Source organism: Chiloscyllium punctatum, chromosome 1, assembly GCF_047496795.1.
Source record: "Chiloscyllium punctatum isolate Juve2018m chromosome 1, sChiPun1.3, whole genome shotgun sequence".
Taxonomy (NCBI): domain Eukaryota; kingdom Metazoa; phylum Chordata; class Chondrichthyes; order Orectolobiformes; family Hemiscylliidae; genus Chiloscyllium; species Chiloscyllium punctatum.
In genome coordinates this window covers 171,390,973-171,409,547 of record NC_092739.1, presented here as the reverse complement: position 1 = coordinate 171,409,547, position 18,575 = coordinate 171,390,973, and the positions used below count along the sequence as shown (strand labels likewise).

The window sequence follows — 18,575 nt, the reverse complement described above, 5'->3', positions numbered from 1 at the left end:
CTGTCCCTGATTTTTTTTCAGCAGGTCAATAAACCAGGCCGGACTCTGATCAGACTGGCTTGGTTCAGAGATGAAAAGGATTTTGAGAGGCCTTTTGTTTCTATGTAAACAGATGAGACTTCAGGCCAAAGTGGTCATGTTTTAGAATGAAAGGGGAGTGGTCAGCTCTCTCGCTGAACTGAGCAGTTTTAGTTCAGTCTTGAACTTGTTGGAAGTTCAACAGGGAGCTGCTCTTTCTCTCTCTCTTTCTGCCCTTCAACTTCAACCTGTAAGCATGTGTTCCATTATACTGGTTTTTAAAGGGAGTTTGTCTTTTAGGACTGTTGTGTATATCTGGAACAGTATAATGAAGTCTAGTGGATATGCTGAGTCCTGTAGTGGTTCTTTATTCCGTTCTTTGTATTTCATTGTGTAATTTTGTGTGATAATTTTTTTGTCTGTTTTAAATTCTAGTAGTCAACCTGGCTAACTTACTCCGGTAATTTTCACTGCACACTCACTGAAACAAATTGCAAAGTTAGGGTTTGGGGCTGCCTGCTTAAGAACATGTTGAGTGATCTGGGCCAGTTCATAACAGACTGGGGGCTCTTTGCGGGATTTTAAACAAGTGGTCGGTGCTAGTGTCTTTATTTTGGGTGTTGGTTTGGTTGGGTAGACAGTGATGGCTCTTTTAGTCACCAAAGGTTTTCTGGAAGTGGATGCGGTGACTTTGGAGGTTTTACAAAAAGTGAATAAGACCAAGCTGTAGGAATTAGCAGACTAACTGGGACTGGACTTGCCTGCTTCTGCAAGAAAAGGAGGGATAATTACAGCAGTAGCTCAGAATTTAGATTTGCAGGGAAAACCATCAGAATCTCTCAAGATGGCAAAAATTCAGTTGCAAATGAAGCAGCTTGAGTTAGGAGTGTGAGATAAGGAAAGGGCAGCAGAAATGAAACAGTTTGAGTTACAGTTACAAAACAAGAGAGAGAGGAAAAGGGAGAGCATCAGAACAAAGAGAAAAAGAGAGAACTTTTGAACTTCAAAAACTGACACTAAAAAGGGAATTCAGTGTAAAAGGCTGTAAATAAAGGCTGAGGTGAGGGTAGGCTTAATGAGGAAGAGAGTGAGGATGAGTAAGTCCCTGGGAGTTAGAAGCCCAGTGAGAAACTCTTTAAGTATGTTCAAGCATTGCATAAGTTTGATGAGAAAGATATGGAAGCCTTTTTCATCTCACTTGTAAAGGTGGCTAAACAAATGCAGTGGCCAGTGGCAATGTGGGTTTTGTTGATCCAGGAGAAAGTGAGGACTGCAGATGCTGCAGATCAGAGCTGAAAATGTGTTGCTGGAAAAGCGCAGCAGATCAGGCAGCATCGAAGGAGCAGGAGAATCAACGTTTCGGGCATGAGCCCTTCTTCAGGAAACAGACCTAACTGTTGATCCAGACCTAACTTGTAGGTGGGGCTGGTGAGGTATTCGCATTACTATCAGAGGAGGCATCTGGGGAGCATGAGGAGGTGAAAAAAGCCATTTTAACTGCATATGAGGAATTCAAAAATTCACTGCCTGAAGTAGGCAAACTCATGTGGAAGAGCAGAGAGTTAAACCAGTGAGGTTAGCAGCTGAAGAGGCTGATGGTTATGAACTGGTCCATAAAACACGGTTTGGCTTCTGGAATTAACTTCAATCCCTGAGGGATAGAAACTGGGGCAAAGAGAAATCTTCATGTGGAAAGGATAAAGTGAATCTCAGTGAAGATCATGAGGAGAACTTACCACAGGGTAAAAAAGAAACCCTTGAGGACAATGAAGTTAAAAGGCTCCAGTGTTTTCATTGTAATAAAGTGGGCCACACAAAATCACAGTGTTGGTGGGCAAGGAGAAAACCAGATGGAGGAAAACCAGACAAGCCTGGGAATTTTGTTGGACTAGTAACAAAAAGCACAAGGGAAGTTAGACAACTGCCTCAGAGCGTACAAGATGATCAGAGGTTGGTTAAGGAGGAAGTGCCAGATCTGCTTAAAAAATATCCATGCAAGGGTCAAGTTTATTCACATAGGGCCAGGAGCAGTAGGTAAAGGAGGTTACAATGTGAAGGGACACAGGATCCTCTCTGTCTGTAATGCTGAGGGATGAGGAGATATGTACTCCTGAGGGACTATTGCCAGAAAAGGTGCTGCTAACAGGAATTCATGGTGAGACCAAAAGTGCTTAGTTATGTAAAGTGGGGCTAGAGAGTCCAGAGAAGAGCAGAGAATTTGTGGTAAGATTACTGGACACACTCTCAGCTCCAGGAATACAATTTGTCCTTGCAAAGGATATAGCTGATTCCCTGGTAGGCATGCTGCCTAATCGAGTTGAAAAGCCAGTGGAAACGCAGGCAGTTGAAGATATGGAGAATGTTAATCCAGGAATTTTCCCTGATTATGTGATCACAAGATCACAGAGGCACAATTTGAAGCAGGAGAGATCAATAGGCACAGATAAGGAAGCTGACATTGTGTCATCTGAAAATTTCCTTGATCAGATAAGTGGGACAGAGTAGGAGTAACTAGGTAAACATGTCAGGATCTTTAGCTCGACTAAGCTGATTGATTTACAGCAGAAAGATGAGTTAAAACAGTTATAACAAAATGCATTTGCAAAGAAAGAAAATGAACGCATCCCTGTGTGTTATTACTTAACAAATTATGTCTTAATGTGGAAATGGAAACCATCACACATTTGAGTAGATGGGAAATGGACAGACTCATCAGGTTGTTTTGCCAGTAGGGGAGAGAAAGGACTACTGTGAGTGGTGCATGAGCTACTACTTGGAGGTCATTTAGGGGTGAGGAAAATACAGTCTCAAATACAAAGACATTTATACTGGCCTGTACTACACAGGGATGTAGCTGAATTTTGCCAGACGTGTTGTACATGTCAGATAATTGGAAAACCACAGGCAGTAATAAAACCTGCACCTTTAATACCTATTCCAGCATTTGAGGAACCTTTCACAAGAGTCTTGATTGGTTGTGTAGGTCCTGTACCTCAAACAAACACTGGGAATAAGTATTTATTTACAATAATGGATGTGTCAACTAGATTTCCAGATGCAATCCCATTACACAACATCACAGCTAAAAAGGGTTGTAGATGAATTACTTAAACTTTTTAAATAGCTATGGACTACCAATAGAGATCCAGTCAGATCAAGGATCAAACTTCACACCCAAACTATTCAAGGAAATTATGGATAACTTGGGAATAAAGCAATTCAAATCAACTGCATACCATCCAGAATCGCAGGGAGCACTCGAGAGATGATATGAAACACTGAAGACCATGTTATGGACTTATGGTCAGGATTATCCAGATAATTGGGATAAGGGAGTTCCGTTTGTACTTTTTGTGATCAGAGATGCACCAAATGAATCGACCAAATTCAGTCCATTTGAATTAATGTTTGTGCATGAAGTAAGAGGACTGTTAAAACTGATTAAGGAGAAATTAATAGGTCAGAATATAGAACACAGAACAATACAATGCATAACAGGCCCTTTGGCCCTCAATGTTGCACCAACCTGTGAATTAATCTAAGCCCATCCCCCTACACGATCCCATCATCATCCATGTGCTTATCCAAGGATTGTTTAAATCTCCCTAATGTGGCTGAGTTAACTACATTCCATGCCCTTACCACTCTCTGAGTAAAGAACCTGCCTGTGAAATCTGTCTTAAATCTATCATCCCTCAATTTGTAGTTATGTCCCCTCGTACAAGCTGATGTCATCATCCGAGGAAAAAGACTGTCTACCCTATCTAACCCTCTGATTATCTTGTATGTCTCTATCAAATCCCTCCTTAGCCTTCTTCTCTCCAATGAGAACAGACCCAACTCCCTCAGCGTTTCCTCATAAGACCTTCCCTCCAGACCAGGTAACATCCTGGTAAATCTCCTCTGTACCTTTTCCAATGCTTCTACATCCTTCCTATAATGGGGCAACCATAGAATATAGAACATAGAACATAGAACAATACAGCACAGAACAGGCCCTTCGGCCCTTGATGTTGCGCTGCCCTGTGAACTATTCTTAGCTCATCCCCCTACACGATCCCATCATCATCCATGTGCTTATCTAAGGATTGTTTAAATCTCCCTAATGTGGCTGAGTTAACTACATTAGCAGGTAGGGCATTCCACGCCCTTACCACTCTCTGAGTAAAGACCAGAACTGTACACAATATTCCAAATGTGGCCGCACCAGCATTTTGTATAGTTGCAGCATGACATTACGGATCTGGAACTCAATCCCTTTACCAATAAAACCTAACACACCGTATGCCTTCTTAACAGCGCTATCAACCTGGGTGGCAACTTTCAGGGATCTATGTACATAGAATTCAAAGACCATACATTTGGACAATGTGTCAAACTTTAGAGAATGATGAAATAGAGCTGGAGAGTTGGCTAGACAGCATTTAAAAGTATCACAGCATACAATGAAACAAGAAGCGGATAAGAAACCACAAGTTTGCAATTTTGCAATTGTGGGTAAGGTATTGGTGTTACTTCCAGTAACAGGTGAGCTTTTAAAAGAAAGTTTAGGGGACCTTATCAAATTGAGAAGGAATGGAGTGGTAAGGACTCCAGACAGGAAGAAATCTCATAGACTGTGTCATGTGAATATGCTCAAAATGTATTTTGACAGGGAAGGAAAATAAGAGGAGAAGGTTTAAATTGAATCGAATTTGAGCTATAGGGAGAGGTTGAATAGGCTAGAGCTGTTTTCCCTGCAGCATTGGAGGCTGAGGGCTGAATTTTAGCAGTGTGGTTGTTTTACTCACCAAATTGTTAAAAAAGGGCAAGGTGTTTCAGTGGATGGAGGACTGTCAAAAGGCATTTGACAGCCTAAAAACTGTGTTAACCACTGTCCCATACCGGATTACATGAAAGCTTTAATGTGGCTATGGATGCCAGTGATGTGAGTGTCAGTGTGGTGCTCCTGCAGGAGGATGACCAGTGAATAGAAAGACCCATCGGATATTTTTCCAGGAAGTTGAACATTCATTAATGGAAATATTCAACGGTGGAGAAAGAGACTTTAAGCTTGGTTTTGGCCTGACAACATTTCAGTGTTTATATTACCGTCAATGCATCTGAGACAATTGTATACACTGATCATGAGCTGTTGACATTTGAGGAGAAATTTAAGGACAAGAATGCCAGGCTGTTTAGACGGAGTTTGTTGTTGCAGCCATTCCATTTGACAACTGTGCAGGTGGCAGGCCGTGGAAACGTGATTGCCGATGCGTTATCGAGACTCGAATGAGATACGGAGGCTTCGGTGGTGGGTGTACCGTGACCTGAATTTATGTGCGATTGTGCATGTTTGTATGTTTATAGTCAGTATAGTGTACATGTGTGTTTAGAATACTAACTGGGCTTTTGAAGAGTTTTAAAAACGAAGCCACCTTTTGGAAAGGGGGAGGTGTCACAAAGCTGGTCCCTTTTTCCTAAAAGGTGTTCCTTTTCTCAAGGATACTGTGACCTTAGAATCTTTTCAGGGGGTCATAAATCTCTCCCGGTTCCGAGGTGACTAGTTTGGTACAGATATGAAAAAGGATTTTGAGAGGCTTTTTTGTTTAGATGTGAACAGATGAATCTTCAGTGGTCAGGTTTTGGAAGTGACCTGTATAATGAAAGGGGAGTGGTCAGCTCTCTTGCCGAGCAGTTTAGTTCAGAACTAGTTTGCAGTTCAGCTGTGTGGAAACAGGCTACGGCAGTCTCTCTGTCTGTCTCTTTTTTTCTCTCTCTTTCTCTCTCTCTCTCTCTTTCTTTCTTTCTCTCCGTCTGCCCTTCTAACTTCAACCTGCAAACACCTGTTCCACTTTTACTGTTTTTAAAGAAAGTTTGCTTATTAGGACTGTTGTGTATATTTGGAACAGCACAATTAAGTCTAGTTTGGAAGGGATTCTGTAGGCGTTCTGTAGGGGCTCTTCATTCTGTTCTTTGTATTTCATGGTGTTATTTTGTGAATAAATTTTTGTCTGTTTTAAAATCTAGTAGCCAACCTAGCTAATTTACTCAGAGTAATTTTCACTGTACACTTACTGAAACAAATTGCAATGTTATGGTCTGGGCTGCCTGCTCAAGACTGTTTTCAGTAGTCTGGCCGAGTTCACAACAGGTGTGTGAGGGTGCGGGGTTGTGTGTGAGGAGGGGATGGTATGTGAGAGGGAAGGGATGATGTGTGAGAGGAAGGGGGTGGTGTGTGAGGGTGTAGGTGGTGCGTGGGGGCAAGGGGGGTTGTGTGTGGGGAAGTGGGGGGTGAGTGTGGGGGATTGTGGGGGAATTTCCTGACACTGCAGCTCAGTGTTCCATGCGATACTGTGTTGTCCTTGTTGCAGTTTGAGAATGAGATTGCAGTGTGCTCTCTGACCTTACTCCCACTCCATTCCAGGCCCACCATGATGATATATTGCATGTCGTTGCCACTGTGGCCCATTCGATAGGACACAATATCGGAATGCTGCACGATGATGGTCGAGGTTGTGCATGTCCACAAGCCTCCTGTCTCATGATCGAGAGAAAAAGGTGATGTATATTTCTCAACAGTGAGCCTTGTTTCTCTGGTTCTCATTCAGGACATCGAACAACTACAATGAGCTGCCTATCACATGTATTTGTGTTAATTGTTGAAGCATTCACTCTGTGAACTGTTTCATACTGAGAACAGGGAATGAGATGATTTACTTTCAGACTAACCAATAGCTGTTGCATCTCTGGTGACTGGAACCCACTGAGCATCATGCTCCCACTGTTTCCTGAGTTGTTCTGTTTGTGTTCATGTTCCTTCAGACATGTCATTATACTGACACTATTGACGAAAGTTGGCAAGGACTGATTAGTGATAGTCAACATGGCTCTGTGCATGGAAAAGTGTCCTCTCACTGACTTGACTGAGTTTTTTAAAAGTAACCAAGTGAATTGATGAGGCAGAGCAGTGGATGTGATCCATATGGACTTCAGTGAGGCATTCAACAAGGTTCTTCATAGTAGACTGGTTAACAAGGTTAGATCACATGGAACAGAGGGAGAAGTAACCATTTTGTTACAGAACTGGTTTGAAGGTCGAAGACAGAGGGTGGTGTTGGAGGGTTGTTTTACAGGCCAGAGGCCTGTTACCATTCTGTGAATAGTGCTGTGTATGAGCGACAGTCCACACTTTTCCCTGAATTCAAATCTGAAGGATCCGTGCTGGGCCCACTGCTTTTCGTCATTTATATAAATGATTTGGATGTGAATATAGGAAGTATAGTTAGTAAGTTTGTAGATGGCACCAAAATTGGAGGTGTAGTGGACAGCGAAGAGGTTACCTCAGATTACAACAGGATCTTGATCAGATGGGCCAATGGCAGTCGGAGATGGAGTTTATTTCAGATAAATGCGAGGTGCTGCATTTTGGGAAAGCAAATCAGAGCAGGACTTACACACTTAATGGTGAGGTCCTAGGGTGTGTTGCTGAACAAAGAGACCTTGGAGTGCAGGTTCATAGCTCCTTGAAAGTGGAATCGCAGGTAGATAGGATAGTGAAGAAGGCGTTTGGTATGCTTTCCTTTATTGGTCAGAGTATTGAGTACAGGAATTGGGAGGTCATGTTGTGGCTGTACAGGACATTGGTTAGGCCACTGTTGGAATATTGTGTGCAATTCTGGTCTCCTTCCTATCGGAAAGATGTTGTGAAAGTTGAAAGGGTTTGAACTGTAGAGACAGGTTGAATAAGGTGGAGCTATTTTCCATGGAGTGTAGGCTGAGGGGTGACCTTGTAAAGGTTTTTAAAATCATGAGGGACATGGATAGGATAAATAGGTCTTTTCCCTGGGGTGGGACAGTCTAGAACTAAAGGGTGTAGGTTTAAGGTGAGAGGGGAAAGATTTAAAAGGGACCTAAAGGGCAATGTTTTCACACAGAGGGTGGTATGGATATAGAATGAGCTGCTAGAGGAAGTAGTGGAGACTGGTACAATTACAGCATTGAAAAGGCACGGATGTATAAATAAGAAGGGTTTAGAGAGATATGGACCAAATGCTGGCAAATGGGACTAGATTAGGTTGGGATGTCTGGTCGGCATGGACAAGTTGGCCTGAAAGGTCTGTTTCCATGCTGTACACCTCTATGACGTGAATTAGAACAAGTCAGCATGGATTTAGTAAGGAAAGGTCGTGACTAATAAACCCATTAGAGTTCTTTGAAGAGTAGGTTAGACCAGGGAACCCCTGTGGATGTGGTCTACCTCGACTTCCAAAAGGCCCTTTGATAAGGTGTGTCACAGGAGGCTGCTGAGTAAGGTGAGGGCCCATGGTGTTCGAGGTGAGCTACTGACGTGGATTGAGGATTGGCTGTCTGACAGAAGGCAGAGGGTTGGGATAAAAGGTTCTTTGTCGGAATGGCAGTTGGTGACAAGTGGTGACCCACAGGGTTCAGTGTTGGGGTCACAGCTGTTCATGAAGGTACTGGGGGCATTCCGGTGAAGTTCGGTGATGATATGATGTTAGGCGGGCAGGCTGGTAGTTCTGAGGAGGTGGGGAGGCTGCTGAAAGATTTAAACAGTTTAGGAGAATGTTCCAGGAAATGGCTGATAAAATGCAATGTGAGCAAATGCGAGGTCTTGCCCTTTGGAAAAAAGAACACAGGCATGGAGTGTTTTATAAACGGTGAGAAAATTCGTAAAGCCAAAGTACAAAGGGATCTGGGAGTGCTAGTCCAGGATTCTCGAAAGGTTCACTTGCAGGTTGAGTCTGTGGTTAAGAAACAAATGCAATGTCATTTATCTCAAGAGGGTTGGAATGTAAAAGCAGTGATGTGCTACTGAGACTTTATAAAGCTCTGGTTAGGCCCCATTTAGAATACTGTGTCCAGTTTTGGACTCCACACCTCAGGAAGGATATACTGGCACTGGAGCATGTCCAGCGGAGATTCACACGGATGATCCCTGGAATGGTAGGCCGAAGATATGATGAATGGCTGAGGATCCTGGGATTGTATTCATTAGAGTTTAGAAGGTTAAGGGGAGATCTAATAGAAACGTACAAGATAATGAATGGCTTAGAAAGAGTGGACAATAGGAATTTGTTTCCGTCAGACGGGGATGCTCGGACCCATGTGCACAGCCTTAGAATGAGAGGGGGTCAATTTAGATTGGAAATGAGGAGACATTTCTTCAGCCAGAGAGTGATGGGCCTGTGGAATTCGTTGCCATGGAGCACAGTGGAGGCCGGGACGTTAAATGTCTTCAAGGCAGAGAGTGATAAATTCTTAATCTCACAAGGAATTAAGGGATTCGGGGAGAGTGCGGGTCAGTGGTGTTGAAATTCCCATCAGCCATGATTGAATAACGGAGTGGACCCGATGGGCCGAATGGCCTTACTTCCACTCCTATGTCTTATGGACTCGATGACTCTATCCAGGACAAAAGAAAGGCTTTCAACAGATTTCTTTAATAAACCTACGAATAAATGTTTTTTTAGGAACAAATGTATTCCTTCAGCAAATAGAAAATTTTGTCATCTCGTCAGTCACAATGTCTTAATCCCAGGTCAATACCAGGACACCCTGAGGTCAAATCAGGCAATGCAGCTGTTCATCTGAGGAGCAGGAGAATTAACGTTTCGAACACAAGCTCTTCAACATCACCTGATGAAGAGCTCATGTGTGAAGTACTTGCCGCCTGTATCCCCCTTAAACCTTCCACCTCTCACCCTGAAAGTGTGACCTCTCGATATTGAATCCCTCACCCTGGGAAAAAGCTTGTCTCTATCCACCCTGTCTATACCCTTCATAATTTTGTAGACCTCAATCGGGTCCCCTCTTAATTTCCTTTTTCGTAATGAAAATAAACCTAACCTACTCAACCTCTTTTCATAACTAGCACCTTCCATACCAGGCAGCATCGTCGTAAACCTTCTCTGCACCCTCTCCAATGTCCACATCCTTTTGGTAATGTGGTGACCAGAACTGTACACAGTATTCTAAATGTGGCTGAACCAATGTCTTGTACAATTTTAACATGACTTTCCAGCTCTTATACTCAATATCCCGCCCGATGAAAGCAACCATACTATATGCCGTCTTGACTCTTCTATCCACCTGTGCAGCAACATTCAGGGTACAATGGACCTGCACTCCCAGATCTCTCTGCCCATCAACTTTTCCTGAGTCTCCCCCATTCATTGTATAATTTGCTTTAGAATTAGTCTTGCCTAAATGCATCACCTCGCATTTGCCTGGATTGAAATCCATCTGCCACTTTTCTGCCCAACTCTCCAGTCTATCTATATCCTCCTGTATTCTCTGACAGTCCCTTATATTTTCTGCTACTCCACCAATCTTTGTTGTAGATCACCTTCATCCAGTTTAACACCTTCACCCGAGGACTGATGTTATCCATATCCATGAGGAGCTTAACACACACAGTATTATGGCTATGATCCGGAAATGTGCCCACACTGATATTTCACCAACCTAACCAGGCCGATTTCCCCTTCCCTGGATGCAGAATAAAACCTTCCCCGGGTGCAGTGTCCCCTTCCTCGGGTGCAGTATATCCCCTTCCCCGGGTGCAGTATATCCCCCTTCCCCGGGTGCAGTGTATCCCCTTTCCCGGGTGCAGTATATCCCCTTCCCCGGGTGCAGTATATCCCCTTCCCCGGGTGCAGTATATCCCCTTCCCCGGGTGCAGTGTATCCCCTTCCCCGGGTGCAGTGTATCCCCTTCCCCGGGTGCAGTATATCCCCTTCCCCGGGTGCAGTATAACCCCTTCCCCAGGTGCAGTATATCCCCTTCCCCCAGGTGCTGTATAACCCTTTCCACGGGTGCAGTATATCCCCTTCCCCGGGTGCAGTATATCCCCTTCCCCAGGTGCAGTATATCCCCCTTCCCCGGGTGCAGTATATCCCCCTTCCCCGGGTGCAGTATATCCCCTTCCCCGGGTGCAGTATATCCCCCTTCCCCGGGTGCAGTATATCCCCTTCCCCAGGTGCAGTATATCCCCCTTCCCCGGGTGCAGTATATTCCCCCTTCCCCGGGTGCAGTATATCCCCTTCGCCAGGTGCAGTATATCCCCCTTCCCCGGGTGCAGTATATCCCCTACCCCAGGTGCAGTATATCCCCTTCCCCGGGTGCAGTATATCCCCCTTCCCCGGGTGCAGTATATCCCCTTCCCCAGGTGCAGTATATCCCCTTCCCCAGGTGCAGTATATCCCCCTTCCCCGGGTGCAGTATATCCCCTACCCCAGGTGCAGTATATCCCCTTCCCCGGGTGCAGTATATCCCCCTTCCCCGGGTGCAGTATATCCCCTTCCCCAGGTGCAGTATATCCTCTTCCCCAGGTGCAGTATATCCCCTTCCCCGGGTGCAGTATATCCCCTTCCCCAGGTGCAGTATATCCCCTTCCCCAGGTGCAGTATAACCCCTTCCCCGGGTGCAGTGTATCCCCTTCCCCAGGTGCAGTGTATCCCCTTCCCCGGGTGCAGTATATCCCCTTCCCCAGGTGCAGTGTATCCCCTTCCCCGGGTGCAGTATATCCCCTTCCCAGGGTGCAGTATATCCCCTTCCCCAGGTGCAGTATATCCCCTTCCCCGGGTGCAGTATAACCCCTTCCCCATGTGCAGTATATCCCCTTCCCCAGGTGCAGTATATCCCCTTCCCCAGGTGCAGTATATCCCCTTCCCCGGGTGCAGTATATCCCCTTCCCCGGGTGCAGTATATCCCCCTTCCCCGGGTGCAGTATATCCCCTTCCCCGGGTGCAGTATATCCCCCTTCCCCGGGTGCAGTATATCCCTTTCCCCGGGTGCAGTATATCCCCCTTCCCCGGGTGCAGTATATCCCCCTTCCCCGGGTGCAGTATATCCCCTTCCCCAGGTGCAGTATATCCCCTTCCCCAGGTGCAGTATATCCCCCTTCCCCGGGTGCAGTATATCCCCTTCCCCGGGTGCAGTATATCCCCTACCCCAGGTGCAGTATATCCCCTTCCCCAGGTGCAGTATATCCCCTTCCCCGGGTGCAGTATATCCCCCTTCCCCGGGTGCAGTATATCCCCTTCCCCAGGTGCAGTATATCCCCTTCCCCGGGTGCAGTATATCCCCCTTCCCCGGGTGCAGTATATCCCCTTCCCCAGGTGCAGTGTAACCTCCTCCCCGGGTGCAGTATATCCCCTTCCCCGAGTGCAGTATATCCCCTTCCCCGGGTGCAGTATATCCCCTTCCCCAGGTGCAGTGTATCCCCTTCCCCGGGTGCAGTATATCCCCTTCCCCAGGTGCAGTATATCCCCTTCCCCAGGTGCAGTATATCCCCTTCCCCGGGTGCAGTATAACCCCTTCCCCATGTGCAGTATATCCCCTTCCCCGGGTGCAGTATATCCCCCTTCCCCGGGTGCAGTATATCCCCTTCCCCAGGTGCAGTATATCCCCTTCCCCGGGTGCAGTATAACCCCTTCCCCATGTGCAGTATATCGCCTTCCCCAGGTGCAGTATATCCCCTTCCCCAGGTGCAGTATATCCCCTTCCCCATGTGCAGTATAACCCCTTCCCCGGGTGCAGTATATCCCCTTCCCCAGGTGCAGTATATCCCCTTCCCCGGGTGCAGTATATCCCCTTCCCCGGGTGCAGTATATCCCCTTCCCCGGGTGCAGTATATCCCCTTCCCCAGGTGCAGTGTATCCCCTTCCCCAGGTGCAGTATATCCCCTTCCCCGGGTGCAGTATAACCCCTTCCCCATGTGCAGTATATCCCCTTCCCCAGGTGCAGTATATCCCCTTCCCCAGGTGCAGTATATCCCCTTCCCCGGGTGCAGTATAACCCCTTCCCCATGTGCAGTATATCCCCTTCCCCAGGTGCAGTATATCCCCTTCCCCAGGTGCAGTATATCCCCTTCCCCAGGTGCAGTATATCCCCTTCCCCAGGTGCAGTGTAACCCCTTCCCCATGTGCAGTATATCCCCTTCCCCGGGTGCAGTATATCCCCTTCCCCGGGTGCAGTGTAACCCCTTCCCCATGTGCAGTATATCCCCTTCCCCAGGTGCAGTATATCCCCTTCCCCAGGTGCAGTGTAACCCCTTCCCCATGTGCAGTATATCCCCTTCCCCGGGTGCAGTGTAACCCCTTCCCCATGTGCAGTATATCCCCTTCCCCAGGTGCAGTATAACCCCTTCCCCAGGTGCAGTGTATCCCCTTCCCCAGGTGCATTATATCCCCTTCCCCGGGCGCAGTATATCCCCTTCCCCGGGTGCAGTATAACCCCTTCCCCATGTGCAGTATATCCCCTTCCCCGGGTGCAGTGTATCCCCTTCCCCAGGTGCAGTGTATCCCCTTCCCCGGGTGCAGTATATCCCCTTCCCCGGGTGCAGTATATCCCCTTCCCCGGGTGCAGTATATCCCCTTCCCCGGGTGCAGTATATCCCCCTTCCCCGGGTGCAGTATATCCCCTTCCCCGGGTGCAGTATATCCCCCTTCCCCGGGTGCAGTATATCCCCTTCCCCAGGTGCAGTATATCCCCCTTCCCCGAGTGCAGTATATCCCCTTCCCCAGGTGCAGTATATCCCCCTTCCCCGAGTGCAGTATATCCCCTTCCCCTGGTGCAGTATATCCCCTTCCCCTGGTGCAGTATATCCCCTTCCCCGGGTGCAGTATATCCCCCTTCCCCGGGTGCAGTATATCCCCTTCCCCTGGTGCAGTATATCCCCTTCCCCTGGTGCAGTATATCCCCTTCCCCTGGTGCAGTGTATCCCCTTCCCCGAGTGCAGTATAGCCCCATCTAAGCCCCTGTCAGGTCGGGCATGTTAAAATCACCCTCCACACCAACCCTGCCTCCAGTTGGTTTGAACGTTTACAGACCTTCCTGTTGGCTTATGTACATTCGCTTTTGTGCATCTTTAAGTGAGACGTTTGGAGATTGTTAGATGGTTTTGGAATGAGATTCTGTGGGACTCCGTGAGATGGTGGAGTTTCAGAGAAAGGTCATCCATGGTCTTACTGCGCACTGAAGCAGTGAATTGGCTGACCGTAAATTCCTTTTTCTGATGTTTCTGTTTTCCAGTGCACCGTGGCCAATAAGCTACAGTAGCTGCAGCAAAAGCGATTTTGAGAAGATGCTGCTCCGTGACCGTGGAGTATGTCTGATGTCTCGGCCAGACTTTAAAAAGCTGCTGGTGAAGCATCGATGTGGAAACAATTATAGAGAGAATGACGAGCAGTGTGACTGTGGCAAACCTGAGGTGAGGCAAGTGGGTGATAGGAATGAGTTCCTTGTGATGGCAGCTTGCTGTTATTGTTCAAGATGCTCGGATTAATGAAGAAGAGGATTTTGATTTATTTGTTATTGTCATGTGTACCAAACTACAGTCAAAAGCTTTGTTTGTGACCAGTACAGGCATATCATAGCAAGGAAGGATGTTCAGACCAGAGAAACTTAGATAGAGGCATACAGTTACACTGCACTTGGTGAGAGCGACATTAGCGAGATCAGCATTATTTGAGATTAGAGAGTCCACCCATCAGTGTAATAACAGCCAGGAAGAAGCTGTTCCTGAACCTGTTGGTGAGAGTGTTCAAGCCTCTGTATCTCCTGCCTGATGGAAGAGGTTGGAGGAGATCATTCCCGGGGTGGGATGATGTTGGGAGCCTCTCTGTGGCAGTGAGCTGTGTAAATGGAGTCCATAGATGGGAGGGTGGATTCTGTGATGGTCTGGGCTGTGCACACAACCTTCTGTAGTTTGTAACGGTCCTGGGCAGAGCTGTTACCGTATCAGGCTGTGATACACCCGGACAGTCTGCTCTCAATGGTGTATCTGTAGAAGTTGGGGAGGGTCCTTATGGACATGCTGAATATCCTGAGCTGCCTGAGGAAGAAGAGGCATTGTTGTGTCTTCTTGACCATTGCAGGACAGATTGTTGGTTATAGAGTCAGAGAGTACTAGAGCACAGAGACAGGCCCTTTGGCCCAAATTGCTCCATGCCATCCACGCTAACCCCATTTCCCTGCACTTGGCCCTATCCTTCTAACCCTTTCCTGTCTGTGTGTTTGTCCAAATGCCTTTTAAACGTTGTTAATGTACCCGCCTCAACCACTTCTGCTAGCAGCTCATTCCCCTTGCGTACCACCCCCTGTGTGAAAGATGTTGCCCAGTATTCTTCTCAAAAGAGAACTCAGGCAACCTCCTACAAATATGAAGCCAAGGGTTCAGTGATAGCAAGGAATTGGAGAAAATCCCAATGTGTGAAGAGCACATTCCCCTTTCCATACATGAATTTGGTGCCTGACTCTGAAGACACAAACCAAGGCTCTCCTTGGTCTTTTCGGTTACTTTGTGGTTGACCTGTCCTGTCCTGAAAGCCCCACTGGGCCTGGCTGCTCTGGGTTTGGGCTGAGCCATTCAGACTCTGGGCCATCTGTCCACTTGTTGACCTGAATGCACGGTTGACCCTCACCCTCCATGCCCACAACTCAGGTTTTGACCTAGATCTTCATTTGTGAGGGTGGGGGGGGGGGGGGGAGGAAGAGGGGTGGGGTGGAAGTGAGTCTGGTTCACAATCAGCTTGTAATTCCCACAGATGGGAACGGTCTTATCCAGTGTCACTGCCCATTCTGTTCTTGGAACTCATTGAATGATTTTCATGATTTTCCAGCCATTTCTACTCTGTTTCGATATTCCCCAACAGGAAACAGGCCGGGCTCTGAAATATTGAGGGGTAGCTTCTGGGTTTAAAGAAGACTTGGGTGACCTTCAACAATTGTGCATCCTTGCCTGGTGTCAGAGTAAAGTAGGGAAGGTGGCTGAACCATGGTGAACAAGGGAAATCAGGAACAGGGTTAAAGCTGAACGAGTAGGCAGAAACATTGGCCAGAAAAAGCAGCAAACCTGAGGACAGGGAGAAATTTAATCTTCAGCAGAGGAGAACAAAGGGTTTATTTCAGAAAATAGAATATGGAAGTAAGCTTGTGGAAAACATACAAACTGACTGTAAAAGCTTCTGTAGATACATGAAGAGAAAAAGCCTGGTGAAGACAAACGTAGGTCCCTTCCAGTTAGAATCAGGTGAATTCCTAATGACCAACAAAGAGCTGGCAGAGCAGCTGAACAAATAGACAATAGACAATAGGTGCAGGAGTAGGCCATTCAGCCCTTCGAGCCAGCACCACCATTCAATATGATCATGGCTGATCATCCTTAATCAGTATCCTGTTCCTGCCTTCTCTCCATAACCCTTGATTCCACTATCTTTGAGAGCTCTATCCAACTCTTTCTTAAATGAATCCAGAGACTGGGCCTCCACTGCCCTCTGGGGCAGAGCATTCCACATACTTTGGATCTGTCTTCACTGAGAAGGAAACAAATCACCTTCAGGAAATGCCAGAGGACAGAGAGTCAAGCATGAAGGAGGAATCCTTATTAACCAGGAAATGGGATTGGGGAAATTGATGGGATTAAACCCATAAGGCCCCAGAGCCTGCTGCTCTACATCCCAGAATACTCAAGGAATGGTCCTAGAAATAGCGGACACAATGATGATCATTTTCCAGCACTCTGTCATCTCTGGAAGAGTTCCAGTGGACTGGAGGGTCGCTAATGTAACCCCACTCTTTAAAAAAGGAAGGAGAGAGAAAACAAGGAGTTATTGGCCAATTAGCCTGAGATCGGTGGTGGGGACAATGCTGGAGACAAATTATTAAGGATGTAATAACTGAGTATTTGGAAAATGGTGACAGGATTGGTCCTACTCAGCATGGATTCACTAAAGGGAAATCCTACTTGTCAAATCTCCTGGGATTATTTGAGGATGTGATGATTTCTTGAATGTATTATGAGCTTGGTGAAAAAAGGAACTCAATGATGTATCTGGATTTCCGCAAGGCATTCAACAAGGTGTCGCACGAAAGGCTGCTGCATAAGAGAAGGGTGGACATTCCAGGCAGTGTATTTGCATGGATAGAAGATGGGTGAACCAACAGGAAGCAGAAATAGGTGTTTTACTGGTTTCCAATCGGTGGTCCATGGTGTGCCTCAGGGATCAGTGCTGGGACTGCACTTCTTTACAGTTGGGGATGAAGTTTAGCATGTTAAAGCTTGCAATGTTAAAGCTTGCAAATGTTAAAGCTTGCAAATGACACTGAGCTGAGTGATAGAGCAAAGTCTGCAGAGGGACATAGATAGGTTCATGAATGGGCAAGGGCAGATCGAGTACAATGTTGGTAAATGTGAGGTCATCCATTTTGATTGGAATAACAGCAAAATGGATGATTATTTACATCGTGAAAAGTTGCAGGATGCTGCTGTGCAGAGGGACCTGGGCGTCCTTGTACATGAATCACAAGGTTGGTCTGCGGGTATGACAGGTAATTAGGAAGGCAAATGGAATATTATCCTTCCTTGCTGAAGGGATTGAGATTAAAAGCAGGGAGGTTATATTGCAGCGATATAGGGTGCTGGTGAGGCCACACCTGGAGTACTGTGTACAGTTTTGGTCTCCTTACTTGAGAAAAGATGTACTGGCTGTGGAGGGGCTGCAGAGGAGGTTCACTGGGTTCATTCCATCGTTAAGGGGTTTGGCTCATGAGGAGAGACCGAGTAGACTGGGAATATACTCATTGGAATTTAGAAGAAAAAAAATCCAGGGGCTGTTTTCCCTGGAGCACCGGAGGCTGAGGGGTGACCTTATAGAGGTTTACAAAATTATGATGGGCATGGATAGGATAAATAGATAAAGTATTTTCCCTGGAGTCGGGGAGTCCAGAACTAAAGGGCACAGGTTTAGGGTGAGAGGGGAAAGATATAAAAGAGACCGAAGGGGCAACTTTTTCACACAGAGGGTGGTACGTGTTTGGAATGAGCTGCCAGAGGATGTGGTGGAGGCTGGTGCAATTACAACATTTAAGAGGCGTTTGAATGGGGACATGAATAGGAAGGGTTTGGAGGGAAATGGGCCGGGTGCTGGCAGGTGGGACTAGATTGGGTTGGGATATCTGGTTGGCATGGACGGGTTGGACCGAAGGGTCTGTTTCCATGCTGTACATCTGTATGACTAAGTTTTTATAAGATCCCCCCTCCCCCGATCTTATAAAAATATATAAAATTATGAAGGCAATAAATAAGATAGAAGCAGGGAGATGGTTTCCATGGAAAGCATGGTCTTAAAATATTGGGGTGTCTTCCCCTGCAACAGGGAAAGATGTAAAACCTGTCTCTGTCCACCATCCAGGCCCCGAAACCATCCTTCCACCTGCCTCTCCTCCAACCTAGTTTCCTGCATCGGCTGCCCCCGATGTGGTCTTCTCGACATCGGGGAGACCGAACGCAAACTTAGGGAACGGCTCACCGGGCATCTTAGCCGGGCCTGCAGGGGCTGACCAAACCTCCCAGTCACCGCCCATTTCAATTCTCCCTCCCACTCCCTTCCCAACATGACCATCCTTAGCTTCCTGCTTCACCACAATGAACCGAATGGAGGAACAACACCTCACCTTCTGTCTGGGCAGCCGACAGCCCGGAAGACTCAACACCGATGCACTCAACTCCAATTTCAAATAATCTCCCTTCCTATCACCCAACTCCCTCCCCA

At 46.9% G+C, this 18,575-nt stretch overlaps 1 long non-coding RNA gene across 1 annotated transcript; it reads left to right on the top strand.

Moving 5' to 3' along the window:
• The first annotated feature begins 203 nt into the window (after positions 1–203).
• Positions 204–14,192, top strand: LOC140482807 (uncharacterized). The gene is made up of 3 exons (XR_011961793.1): positions 204–268; positions 6,425–6,558; positions 14,056–14,192. It is a non-coding gene; the product is annotated as an uncharacterized lncRNA (long non-coding RNA).
• Positions 14,193–18,575: the final 4,383 nt, after the last annotated feature.